General features: G+C 36.4%; 1 long non-coding RNA gene across 2 annotated transcripts; it reads left to right on the forward strand.

Annotated features, from left to right (window-relative positions):
* The first annotated feature begins 909 nt into the window (after window positions 1-909).
* Window positions 910-8890, forward strand: LOC119867614. 2 transcript variants are annotated; one of them, XR_005384151.1, is made up of 3 exons: window positions 910-1014; window positions 2223-2619; window positions 8551-8890. It is a non-coding gene; the product is annotated as an uncharacterized LOC119867614 (long non-coding RNA). The 2 variants fall into 2 exon arrangements; XR_005384152.1 differs by having other exon boundaries at window positions 920-1014; window positions 2455-2619.
* The last annotated feature ends 3229 nt before the right edge of the window (window positions 8891-12119 follow it).

The raw sequence follows: 12119 nt of genomic DNA on the forward strand, positions 1-12119 counted from the left end.
ACATTGGCAAGAGCTAGAAAAATGATCCTACTAGAACCACAACGTTTCTAGGAAATGGGACAGACCACATGAATATATGGTGAGCAATAAATATCTCTACTATATAAACTGAGAAGTAAAAATTACAAAGTAGCCTGTTCTCTCTGAACCTAGCTATCCAGAACCTGGCTCTCAGTCCACACCCCAGATGCCCCACCTTGGTAAGCCCTGGTTTCCCAGAATTCAGTTGTGACCTTGTCCACTTGTCTCCCCATGGGAGGCAGTTGTTGATTCTCAGGAAGCTGAAGTTAGAATATGAGACTGAGAATGTTCAGCTTGTTTTCTTCATCAGTGGGCCTTCTCCTAACATAACTATGTTTGTATTTGCTACTCAGATTTTCAAAAAATAAGAGCAGGCAGATAGAGAGAAAGAGAGTTAACCCAAAAGTCAGAATAGTGATATCTCTGGTGGAGAGAAATGGTAATACAGCTGAGAAAATGAAAAAGTAACATAAACTATTTCTTAATCTGGGTAGTAAGTGCTGGGTACATAGGTCTTTGTTTTATTAATTTTCTTTTTTTTTTTTTTATTAATTTTCTTAAACTAAATCTCTATCTATCTATCCATCTACTACCTATCTAGTCTACCAGTATGTGTCTCCAGTTTCCTGTTGTACAGTAAGGATTAACATTGACCAAAGAAAGATTTGGCCTGAGAAGTGACCTCTAGACCCTTAGAATGTCTTTCTTGGAAAGATCATGTTTATTATCTAGAGGCCTTGGATGTGTGATATCAGCTTGACCCCTGGAGAAGCTGGAAATACAGGTCAGCTATGTGGGCAGTCAGCTATGGCCATGTACCTGGCCTCAGTGAAATCCTGAACTCCAGGGCATGGTGGAGCTTTCTTGTTTGGCAACACTCTTTGCATGTTGACACACAGTGTTCCTGGGATCAGTGGGCCCTGTTTGCATGACTTCCTTGGGAGAGGACAGCTGGAAGCTCTTGAGGACAGCTGGAAGCTCTTGTCCCATCTGGTATGCTATCCTACGTCCCTCTTCCCTTTGCTGATTTTGATCTGCATTCTTTTCCTATAACAAATAAGAGCTTTGCTACATTCTGTAAATTCTTTCAATAAATCAGTGAACATGGAGGTGGTCTTGGGGACCCTGGGACTACATCCAGATGTAAGACAGTTTTTGCAATTAGTTTTTTTTTTTTAATATAACAGAAGAAAAGTTCCCTAAATATAGGAAGAATTAAATCTGCAGAACAAAAAGACATTTTGTGCTCTGTGAAAGATTTATTTACATCAGGACATGTCACAAAGAAGTTCCTGGACATTAAGTATAATGAGGGAAAAGAAATCTTTAGTCATCCAGGGGAAATGCAGTTTACTTACGGAGACAGAAATAACTGCTGCTGAATTCCAGGGGAGAATATTAAAAAAATTATAAAAATCTGAGAAAGCACTACTGAAGAATATAATACTCAACTTAAATTTATGTTCAAGTATTAAACTAACAGACCAACATTCTTACTGAGGAAACAATCATGGGGTAGTGCACCCGTAGGCCCTTGCTGAAAGCTGTTACGCCAAAGTGAAATCATGCAATCAAATACGAATCAAAATATAAATAAAGATCTCAGAAAGGGTGACACGGGACTAAATTGATGAGCATTAAGCACTTAATTCATTTTATTGTGGAACCTGGTTAAACATGTGTTGGAGGGGCCCCTGGGAGGCTCAGTTGATTTAAGCAACTGACTCTTGATCTTGGCTCAGGTCTTAATATTGGGGTCTTGAGTTCAAGCTCCATGTTGGGCTCCATGTTGGGCTTGGTGCCTATTTAAAAAAAAAATAACTGCTAGAATCATGGGTGAAGAACAGAATGTAGATGTTAAAACTCTCAGCTAAATAAAAATAATAAAATAGAAGTCAGGATGTGATTGGGAAGAAGGTGGGAGGGAGGGGGAGAAAACATGATGAATTCCTCCACCTTTCATAGCAGAAAGCTAAAGAATTTTTTCAGAAATGGACCTAACCCAAAAACATGACTCTCTCTCCGATATTTTTCATAACCAACTTTCCTTAAAATAAATCTATATAATTGAGCTAATATAAAAATAACTGACATTTATGAATCACTATATCCTAGGCACTGTTCTAAATGTTTTCTTTATATTATCTCTTCTTAGCTTTGCAACACTCTATGATTTAGGTACCATTAATCCTATTTTACAGATGAGAAATCTAAGGCCCAGACAATGTGAAATAACTTGCCGAAGTTCCCACAGAAAGTTAAAGGGTGGATCCTGGAAGAAATAATTTTTCATGTATGAAAACAATTCTATACAGTTTTTGACTTCAGATTTCTTTCCTCCCTTATGTTCACTTGTAATTAAATGTGAAATCTTAATATGATATACATAGCATAATATCATTGTTTTTACAAAAATGTCTTTCTTTGATCTAGCTATATATGCATGTGCATTGAAAAATGTTCCAGATATAGTCAGCAATATTGCAATAACATCGTATGATGGCAGATGGTGACTGCACAACAAAAAAAGAAAAAGAAATGTGGAGGAACGTTGCTCACCTAATATTAGAGAAGATGTTTCAGACATTTAAATTTGGGGTAATATCTCTGCTCTATAGTTATGTATATTGTTTGAATTTACATAATTCATAAGGTCTATAAAATTAATAAAGCACTCTTTAAAAATGTATCTTATAATTTGGCCAGGAAAAACAGCAAGCTTCTGCTGTACCAATACCATGAAATTTTGAGCAGCTATTTAAAGCCCTAGTATAGGGCCCCCTGGGTAGCTTAAGTGTCTGACTCTTGGTTTTCCCTCCTGCCCTGATCATGAGATCAAGCCCAGAGTAAAGCTCAGGCATAGAGTCTACTTGAGATTCTCTTTCTCTCTCCTCTCCTGCTCTGCCACTCCTCTGTCTCTCTCTAAAATAAATAAATACATCTTTTTTAAAAAAGTGCTGGTGTTAAGACTTATGGATAATGGATAAACTTATTTTTGTAGAAACAGTCACTTTTTTTAAAATTTTTATTTATTTATGATAGTCACACACTGGGGGAGAGAGAGAGAGAGAGAGAGAGAGAGAGAGAGACGCAGAGACACAGGCTCCATGCAGTGAGCCCGACGTGGGACTCGATCCCGGGTCTCCAGGATCGCGCCCTGGGCCAAAGGCAGGCGCCAAACCGCTGCGCCACCCAGGGATCCCCAGAAACAGTCAATTTTCAATAAAACATGAAGAATGCATTTAGTCATGTAAAATTAAATATGGTGTGTGTGTGTATGTGTGTTGTCATATACAGAAATAAGTTCTTTAAGATAGTAGCAGGGAAAAAAAAAAAAAAGATAGTAGCAGGGGTTATATCTGAATGTTAGAATATGAGGGCAGCCAGGGGGCCTCAGTGGTTTAGTGTGCCTTCAGCCCGGGGCCTGATCCTGGAGATCTGGGATCGAGTCCCACGTCAGGCTCCCTGCATGGAGCCTGCTTCTCCCTCTGCCTGTGTCTTTGCCTCTCTCTGTGTGTCTCTCATGAATAAATAAATAAAATCTAAAAAAAAAAAAAAATTGAGATAATTTTTACTTTATACTGTTTTCAGAGTTCTCCAAATCATTAATCATAAACATGCTATTAATTTAAGTACAATTGGGGAAATTAAAAAATTAAAATTTGGGGAATTGTAAAGGCCAAAGATACATTTGTATATGTCCTCAGAGAGGTTCCCTGATTTTTCTGTGCTGGCTGTTTGGCAAAGGTGTGGGTGTTTGGGTTTTTTCCACTATTTTTTTTTTCCTTTGCTCATGATTGCTTAAAACCTCTTTCTTGATTATCCTCTTTGAGATGTAAGACAGCGGGAGTTGTTCGGTATTGAGTCATTTTGACGGGGCGGGGGAAGAAAATGCTCCAGGGCCATTTGAACAACACGAAAGAATTGATTATATTTCTGACCTGTTGCTGCTCAATTAGGTGACTCTGCCCAGCTGTGGCAAGATTGCCCGAGCAGGCTATTCTGCTTAGGGAACATGTCGTTCTCAGTCCTTTGCTAGACTGATTTACCCCCTTTCTACTTAAAATGTGGTTTCTGGCACAGCAGCACAGACCTCACCCAGGAGCTTATTAGGCCCGCAGAGCCTTGGGTCCCACCTCAGACCTACTTTTATCAAGATCCCCAGGTGATTCTCAGGCACATTAAAGCATGAGAACTGCTGATTCCAAGAACATCATGTTTCTGATTCTCTCTGATGGGTGGTCAAATGTGTGCCTGCATCTAGGTCAGAGAATCACAGAAGGTTATATGGAAAATACCCACATTCCACAGAGGAGAAACCTGGAGCAGAGAATATTATTTCTGCTCCTTGTGGCCAACCATACCCTGGACACACAAACCTGCTCCAGGACCTGCAAAACCACAATCCAGAGATGTAAATTGGCAGCACTGGTTAGGATGCCCAAAGACAAGTAACACTGACACTAGAAATTGGAAATTGAAGACCATGTTACTTGAATGTTCTGTTGCTTCTTCAGGGAGCTGATTTTCCAGCTCTTAGTACCCAGGTTGGCATGTAGCAAACACTGTGTTTTTAACCTAATAAAGAATAAACTAGGGGCAGCTGACTGGTCGATGGAGCAAGGATCATAAGTTCGAGCTCTACCTTGGGTGTAGAGATTAGTTAAAAATAAAATATTTTTTAAAAGAAGAGGAAGGGGCACCTGGGTGGCTCAGTGGGTTAAGCATCTGCCTTTGCTCAGGTCATGATCCCAGGGTCCTCTGATGGAGCCCCACCATGGGCTCCTCCCTGCTCAGCATGGAGTCTGCTTCTCCCTCTCCTTCTGTGTGTTGGCTCTCTCTCCCTGTCTGTCTCTCAAATAAATCTAGAAAGAAAGAAAGAAAGAAAGAAAGAAAGAAAGAAAGAAAGAAGAAGAAAGAAAGAAAGAAAGAAAGAAAGAAAGAAAGAAAGAAAGAAAGAAAGATTAGATGAACTTAAAGCTAAGAGAAAATTAATGCAGAGTTTGACAGAGGAGCCCAAGGTCAATACCAGTTAAAGGTAAATCCAGGATTTGCATTTAAATCTTTTAATGGCAAGGATCCCTGGGTGGCTCAGCGGTTTGGGCCTGCCTTCCAACTGGGGCGTGATCCTGGAGTCCAGGGATCAAGTCCCGCAAGGTCCTTGCATGGAGCCTGCTTCTCCGTCTGCCTGTGTTTCTGTGACTCTCATGAATGAATAGGTAAAATCTATTTAAAAAAATAAATCTTTTAATGGCCATTCTGTGTTCTTTCTACCTCCTTTCCCCATTGTTGCTTTCCTACTTGTTTCTCTTTTAGCTGGTCCTCTACCATCCAAGTAAGATAATAGACCCAATGGGAAATTATGATAATCTCAAGAGCTACCAAAACGGTAATTGGAAAAGAGTCATCACCCTTTCCCATTTAAATTTGTTAAAATCATCAGAGTAATGTGTGCTTTGTGAACATGATGAAATTATGTCGAATAAGCTTGGTGTCGAAACACCAAATTTAGGGAAAACTATGAAAAAAAATTTCACAATGAGCAAAAACAAAGCTAAAATCGTGGACTACCTGGGGAAAAAACGTAACAAATTCCCATGTGATTCCAGTTAGAACTCCAGCAGCATGTTTTCAGGAGTTCATGGGACAAGTCTAAATTTCACCTGGAATCAGAAAGAAAGGAAAACAGCCAATAAAACTCTGAAAGAAAAGAGTGATTAAATGAGACTTGCCTCCAAGAGAGTTCAGCATTTACCATAAAGCTATTGTGCATGAAGCAGTATCTTACTGGTGAATTTAATTTGTACTTTAAATCACATATTAGTGATATTTTTATAACATTGAGTCTTTTTGGCTAAGAAAAAAATACAACAATATCTTACTGGTGAATTTAATTTGTACTTTAAATCACATATTAATGATACTTTTATAACACTGAGTTGCTAAGGAAAAATACCTGTCTCCCTTTATTAATACATGGCCTTCAGTAGCATCGCATAATATTTCTTATCTATATATATCTTGTTAAATATATTTGTTAAGTATTTTATGTGGATTATAGTAGTTACTTTGTGGCTGTCACTATCTCTGTTGCTGTTATTATGAATTGATCTTTTCCAACCTTCTATTTTCCACTCTTTATAAAAAGCCAACTCCATGTATAGGAATTGAATCTGTAGAAGTACTCAAAGAAATTAAACATACATAAAATGATGTTTCACTGCAAGATGGCTTCAAAAAGTAAAAATAAGGTTTGACAAGTAAATTCTATTCTATCCTTACAATGACATACTCTGGAGTCATTTTTTTAAAATGACTTGGATATATAACGAATTGACATGAGTCACCGTCTAAAATATATCATGAAGAAAAAGAATTTTAGAACAGCATGTCAAATAAACCATCTTATTTTCTAAATTATGCATGTCTACAGTGTATTTTCAATAAAAGCTCATACTATTTTGTAATTGGACAAAATTAAAGTGGGACATCTTTAATACAATGCAGTATATTGCAAGCTTTATTGTTCACTTGAGAGAAATCAAAGCAGTATAAGAAAGAAATTTGAAAATCAAAATATTAAAAACACCATAATCCCATGATCTTGCCCAAGCAATATTAATATTATAATGCATATGTTCCTTTTCACTCCTTTCCCCTATAATCTCTTTCACTGTTTTTTATATTCCCCATAGGAATGAAACCATATAATGCACATGTTCCTGCCTTTTTTCCACACTGACTTGTAAACATATTATACAGAGTTTACTAACTATGAATATGCTGGCAATATAATATCCTATTGTGTGATGTCCCATAAATTATTTAGTCTTTCTCTTACAATTAGAAATTTAGGTTGCTTCAGTTTTCTCCACCCTAAAGAACAGTGTGATATGGACCTTCAAGCAAACAGCAATTCTATTAAATTTTAATTACAATTAATGTGACTTTCATATTGAATATCTCAAGTTGAAATCACTGCTGTAGCATTCATACTTATTTATAGATACATACCATCGCAAGATAACCACTTGAGAAATAAAAAATTCATCAAAGCTGTTTATTTGGATATTTAATAAACACAAAATAGTTACTTCAGTCACTTTTCTGGACTTTTGTCTGGAATGTTTCATGTGCTTGATACTCAGAATAACTTAGCAGAGTGGAAATTGCTTTGGATCGTGAAGGTCAGCTGATCAATTCTTTCTGCGGATGTTTTGAGGCAAGAATTCAAAAAAGACTTACACTAGGATGTAGGGGAAGGACCTCAATGTTCTTTTATTTTCTTTGTAAACCACCATTTAATTAACTGTTAAAATTAAGTAAAGAAAATTGACTTGTGTTAGTAGAGTGCACTAACAATGAGCATGTTATTATTACGGACCACGGCTGAAAGCAGTCAGTCTCCATGCTTTGTCAGTGGGAGAATTTAAATGCCTTTAAGGAGAAAAATGAGACAACAGCACACTGAGCCAACTATGCAATTCTACCAAATTTTCCAGGAAATAAAGTTCACAATGTTTATTTGAGAAGGTACATGATCTCAAAGGCTGCACCTGCAAACTGCCATTAATAATTCACTTTGTCTGATTGCTACAGATAAGGAGAATATTGTAAGAGTTGGTATTTAAATCTCCACTTCACAAATGAAGAACTGCTCCCCAAAGAGTTGAACCCTCTCACCCAAAGTGATGCTACCCAGATATGTTCTATTTGAAATTGGTAATTCTCATGGAATGTGGGCTCTGGTTTGTTTGTCTAGAAAACAGAATATTCATTAGACAGATTGCTTTCAAAAATCAAAACAATTATGTAAATTCCCAACTACTTCAAAATGACATAAGGATTCACGACATCATTAAGTGGCATTTAAATGTGAATTTTACATCTAAGGTAGTTGAAAATCTAGCCTGCCTTTGTGGAGAGGAGGTGAGATTTATTGGGAATGACATGAGCAAACTTTCTGTGTAGATGGTGATATTTTACAGAGTTCTAGGAGTGGACAGATAAGTGATAAAATGAGTACAGTAAAATTTAACAATAGAATCTTGGTGAATATTCAATATTTGTTATAAAATTCTTTCAATTTTTCTGTATGGTTGAAAATTTTCTGCATGTTATAAAAATATAATAAAAAATAAAGGGAAAAAGGTATGGAGTTTTAGAAACCCATGTCTAGGCAGACAAATCACTTACAGTTATTTAAGAAACTCAATTTGAAAGAATGCACAAAAAATTATCTTAGGCATTTGGAACCTGACTGCATTTCTTAAGAAAATATTGATTTGCCTAAATTGTATTCAACTTTACTGTAATAAAAACTGAAAAAAAAAAAACTGAGATTATGGATTCTTTTCTGGATATTGGAGAGGTATATTTTGTGTTCAGAATGCTTCATTATTAATAGATTTATTTACCATTCGTGTTGTTAGCAGCTGAATAGACATTTCTAAGTGTTTCTTTTTTTGAATAACTATAGAGACTCAATTTCTCTTTCGTTGTCTTTTCAACTGTTTTCACAATTCTTAGGACAACCTGGAAAGCAAGCGAAGCAAATTTTGAGTAATTTAGTATGTCTGGGAAAGCCTTGCCATCGAGCTCACTTGAATTGCTCTTTTTCTGGTGCAATGGGGAAAAAACAGCTTCTTCTTTCAAGGCAACAAGCTCCAGAGACAGCTGCCCTCAGGGGCTGGATTCACCTCCACGGTTTTCCTCTATTCCATGTATCTTTCGATTTCACAGTTCAAGGAAAGAAGGCAAAAATAAACAAACAAAAGACCCCTAAATAGTCCAAGTATCATTCTCAAAGAAAGTGATTTGGGACAATTGTCTTAAAAGAATAAGCAACAATCTTTTTAAAATGACCTTAATAAAGTAGTAGTTTTGCTTTTCTAAAAATGATGGACTGATGGAAGCTGTGTGTTTTCTCTCTGTAGTTCTATAAGGCGCATATGTGTTTAAGCTTTGTAAAGGCAGGCAGTCACTGCACTTTATTCTTTCTGGAAATTCTGGGCTGTCAGAAAACCCATCTTTGCTATGTTTCTCCTATTATAGAGGATGTGGATGAGTCCTGCCTGCTTGTTTGCTAAAGATATTAAAACATGTTAGAGCAATTCTATGTTGATACTTATATGCCGCTCGAGGCTCTTTCTGATTTTTAAATGCTTCACCAGGCTTACTGCCTTTGTAATACTTAGCAGTGGGAGCTAACCCTGTCTTAATACCATTTATATATTAATACTCTTCATAATAGTTCTATTTATTTATTTATTTGATTTTAGTTCTATTTATTTTTTAACAACTTTCAGAAACCTGAGTGTATTTGTGAAAGTTCCTTCCTAAATTATCGAATAACAATGGTAAAAGATGCATTTATTGCAATATGATTAGTTTTTCCTGGGAGAGATATGCAGGTTATTGGCATAAAAATATATGAAAAAGAAGTAACAGAGCCTACTGGCTTTCTCCCACGAACCCAAAGCATTAGATGCAATAGAAGTGACAGAGAGCTTTAAACCTAACAGAAATGGAGGGAATCCCTGCGGGGAGAGAAGACTCAGTCTTTGTTGCCATGTATGTAGCAGAAATGGCAGTGAAGAGCCAGGAACAGAGGTTAGGGAACTAGGTGGGAAACATGTTTTACTGTGTTCTTTTCTCTCCTCCAGTATTTCATCTGCTGTCCTTGTGGAATAGAAAAACTTAACTTCTTGAGAACCCTCCATACTGTTTTCCAGTGTGGTTGCGCGAGCTTGCATTCCCACCAACAGTGTAAGAGGGTTCCCCTTTCTCCACATCCTCACCAATGTTCATCACGGCAATGTCCACAATAGCCACAATGTGGAAGGACCTGAGATGTCCATCGACAGGTGAATGGATAAAGAAGATGTGGTCTATAGATACAATGGACTATTACTCAGCCATCAGAAAGGATGAATACCTACCATTCACATGGATGTGGATGGAACTGGCAGGTATTATGTTGAATGAAAAAGGTCAATTGGAGAAAGACAACTTTCATGTGGTTTCACTCATATAAGGAATATAAGAAATAGTGCAAGGGACCATAAGGGAAGGAGGGGAAACCGAATGGGAAAAAATCAAAGAGGAAGACAGACCATGAGAGACTCTTAACCTGGGAAAAAACTGAGGGTTGTTGCAAGGGAGGTGGAGGGAGGGATGGGGTAACTGGGTGATGGGCATTAAGGAGGGCATGTGATGTGATGAGCACTGGGTGTTATATGCAATTGATGAATTATTGAAAACTACATCTGAAACTAATGATGTACTGTATGTTGGCAAATTGAATTTAAGTTAAAAAAAAAGAAGAAGAATAGGAAAACTTTAATTCCAGCCTAATGCTGGGTAGAAGAGTAGGTAACATCAGAGAAATTTTAGAACCTGGTTTGGAAGAGAAGGGGAGAAGAAGTGGTGAGATAAATTAGCCAACCCTCCATACAGTCCCTCCTCCTCCTACCCTGCTTCCACCCTTAGTGAGATAACTACAACTAAGTGAGGGGACTCTTCAGAAATAGCAGTGCCTGAAACAGAGGTGCTGGAGGGTACCTGAGGAACAGGACCATTTTATGAAGAGGGTAGATGTGCAGTAACTCAGGTATAACCTCAGAGGCATATGCCCCTTTCCCTGACCAGTCTGAAGGGGTGGGAGCTAGGGCTGAGGCCTTTGTCCCTTCCTCTGTCTATACCTCACTGGCAGGTAGAGTTCACTGATTTAAAAGATCATGAGCTTGTGGAGAAAATAAGGAGACATCCACAAAGCACAAGCAATATAGAAGTGAGATCACATCTGGAAAACCTAAGCTAAAGTAAGCAGAATTAAAGAGCATGAAGAACCAGAATTTAAAATAAGCTCAATAGAAATTTTCAATGAGATAAAGGAGAATATTGAAAATACGTGCTGTGGTCAGCAGTTAGAGATAAGAACCATTAGTGAGACAGGGCATGAAAAATATGGTAGCTACAGAACGATCTTAAAAGGTGATTAATTGGCAGAATAGGTATAGTCAAAAACCTAATTAAACTGGAATATCAGATCCAGGAATTCTCCAAGAAGGCATTAATAAGAAATAAAGAGACGAAAAATAGCTTATTTAATGTAAAAGTCCTAGAGAAGGAGGGGAAAATACAATCTATGCTAGGAAAAGTAGGGGACTGAAAACATTTGTGTAATATAGGAGTCCCAGAGAGGAAAATGTATTTATATATATATATATATATATATATATATATATATATGCTAAGAAACATAACAGAAAAAAGTATTCATGATAAATATAAATGAAATAAATTAAGATCAAAAGATAAAACAGCTCAGATTGAATTAAAAACAAGACAAAACAAAATGCAACATAGCAATATAGTGTATGAGATAAATTTACAATAAAAGAATATTGAATGATTGAAAATAAGTTACCAGATAAATATGAGTTAAAAGAACACATTTTAGGCACTTTAATATTAGTCAAAATAAAATTTAAGACAAAAATTCTTAGAAATCAAAGAGAGACATTATTTACTAGAAGAGAGATAATCAAATAAGACTCCAAAGACTATAACTGCATCCAACTATATAGTCTTAAATAAATAAAGGAAAATTGATACAGATTAGTCAACTGGTAGCTGAATATTTTAATAACCCCTTTCCAGAGTAGAATGTAGATTATATAGCTCATGCAGAGAAAAAAGAAAAAAGACAACACAACTTACAGGTATATAATTTAAATATACATATACCTTTGTACCAAACATACACCAAATATTCACAGTAATGAACTATGAATTTAGGCAAGAAAGAGAGCTTCAAAAATTCTAGAGAATTCAATGTAATATCAATTACATTTCTGATCATAATGCAATAAAATTAAAAAGTAAAAACAAAATGAAACTCAATCTGAAAAGTCAAAACAGTTATATCCAGCTTCAAGAGGATTAATTCAACTCAACAGACATTTGTTAAGCATCTACTAACTTGCAGTCCTTGGATACCTACAGAGGATCCAATAATGCACATTGAGATACAGGATAAAATATAATAGCCTATTTACATTTTTCTCATACTTTAAAAAATCTATGTATATATT

This window comes from Canis lupus, chromosome 35 (genome assembly GCF_011100685.1).
Source record: "Canis lupus familiaris isolate Mischka breed German Shepherd chromosome 35, alternate assembly UU_Cfam_GSD_1.0, whole genome shotgun sequence".
Classification (NCBI taxonomy): domain Eukaryota; kingdom Metazoa; phylum Chordata; class Mammalia; order Carnivora; family Canidae; genus Canis; species Canis lupus.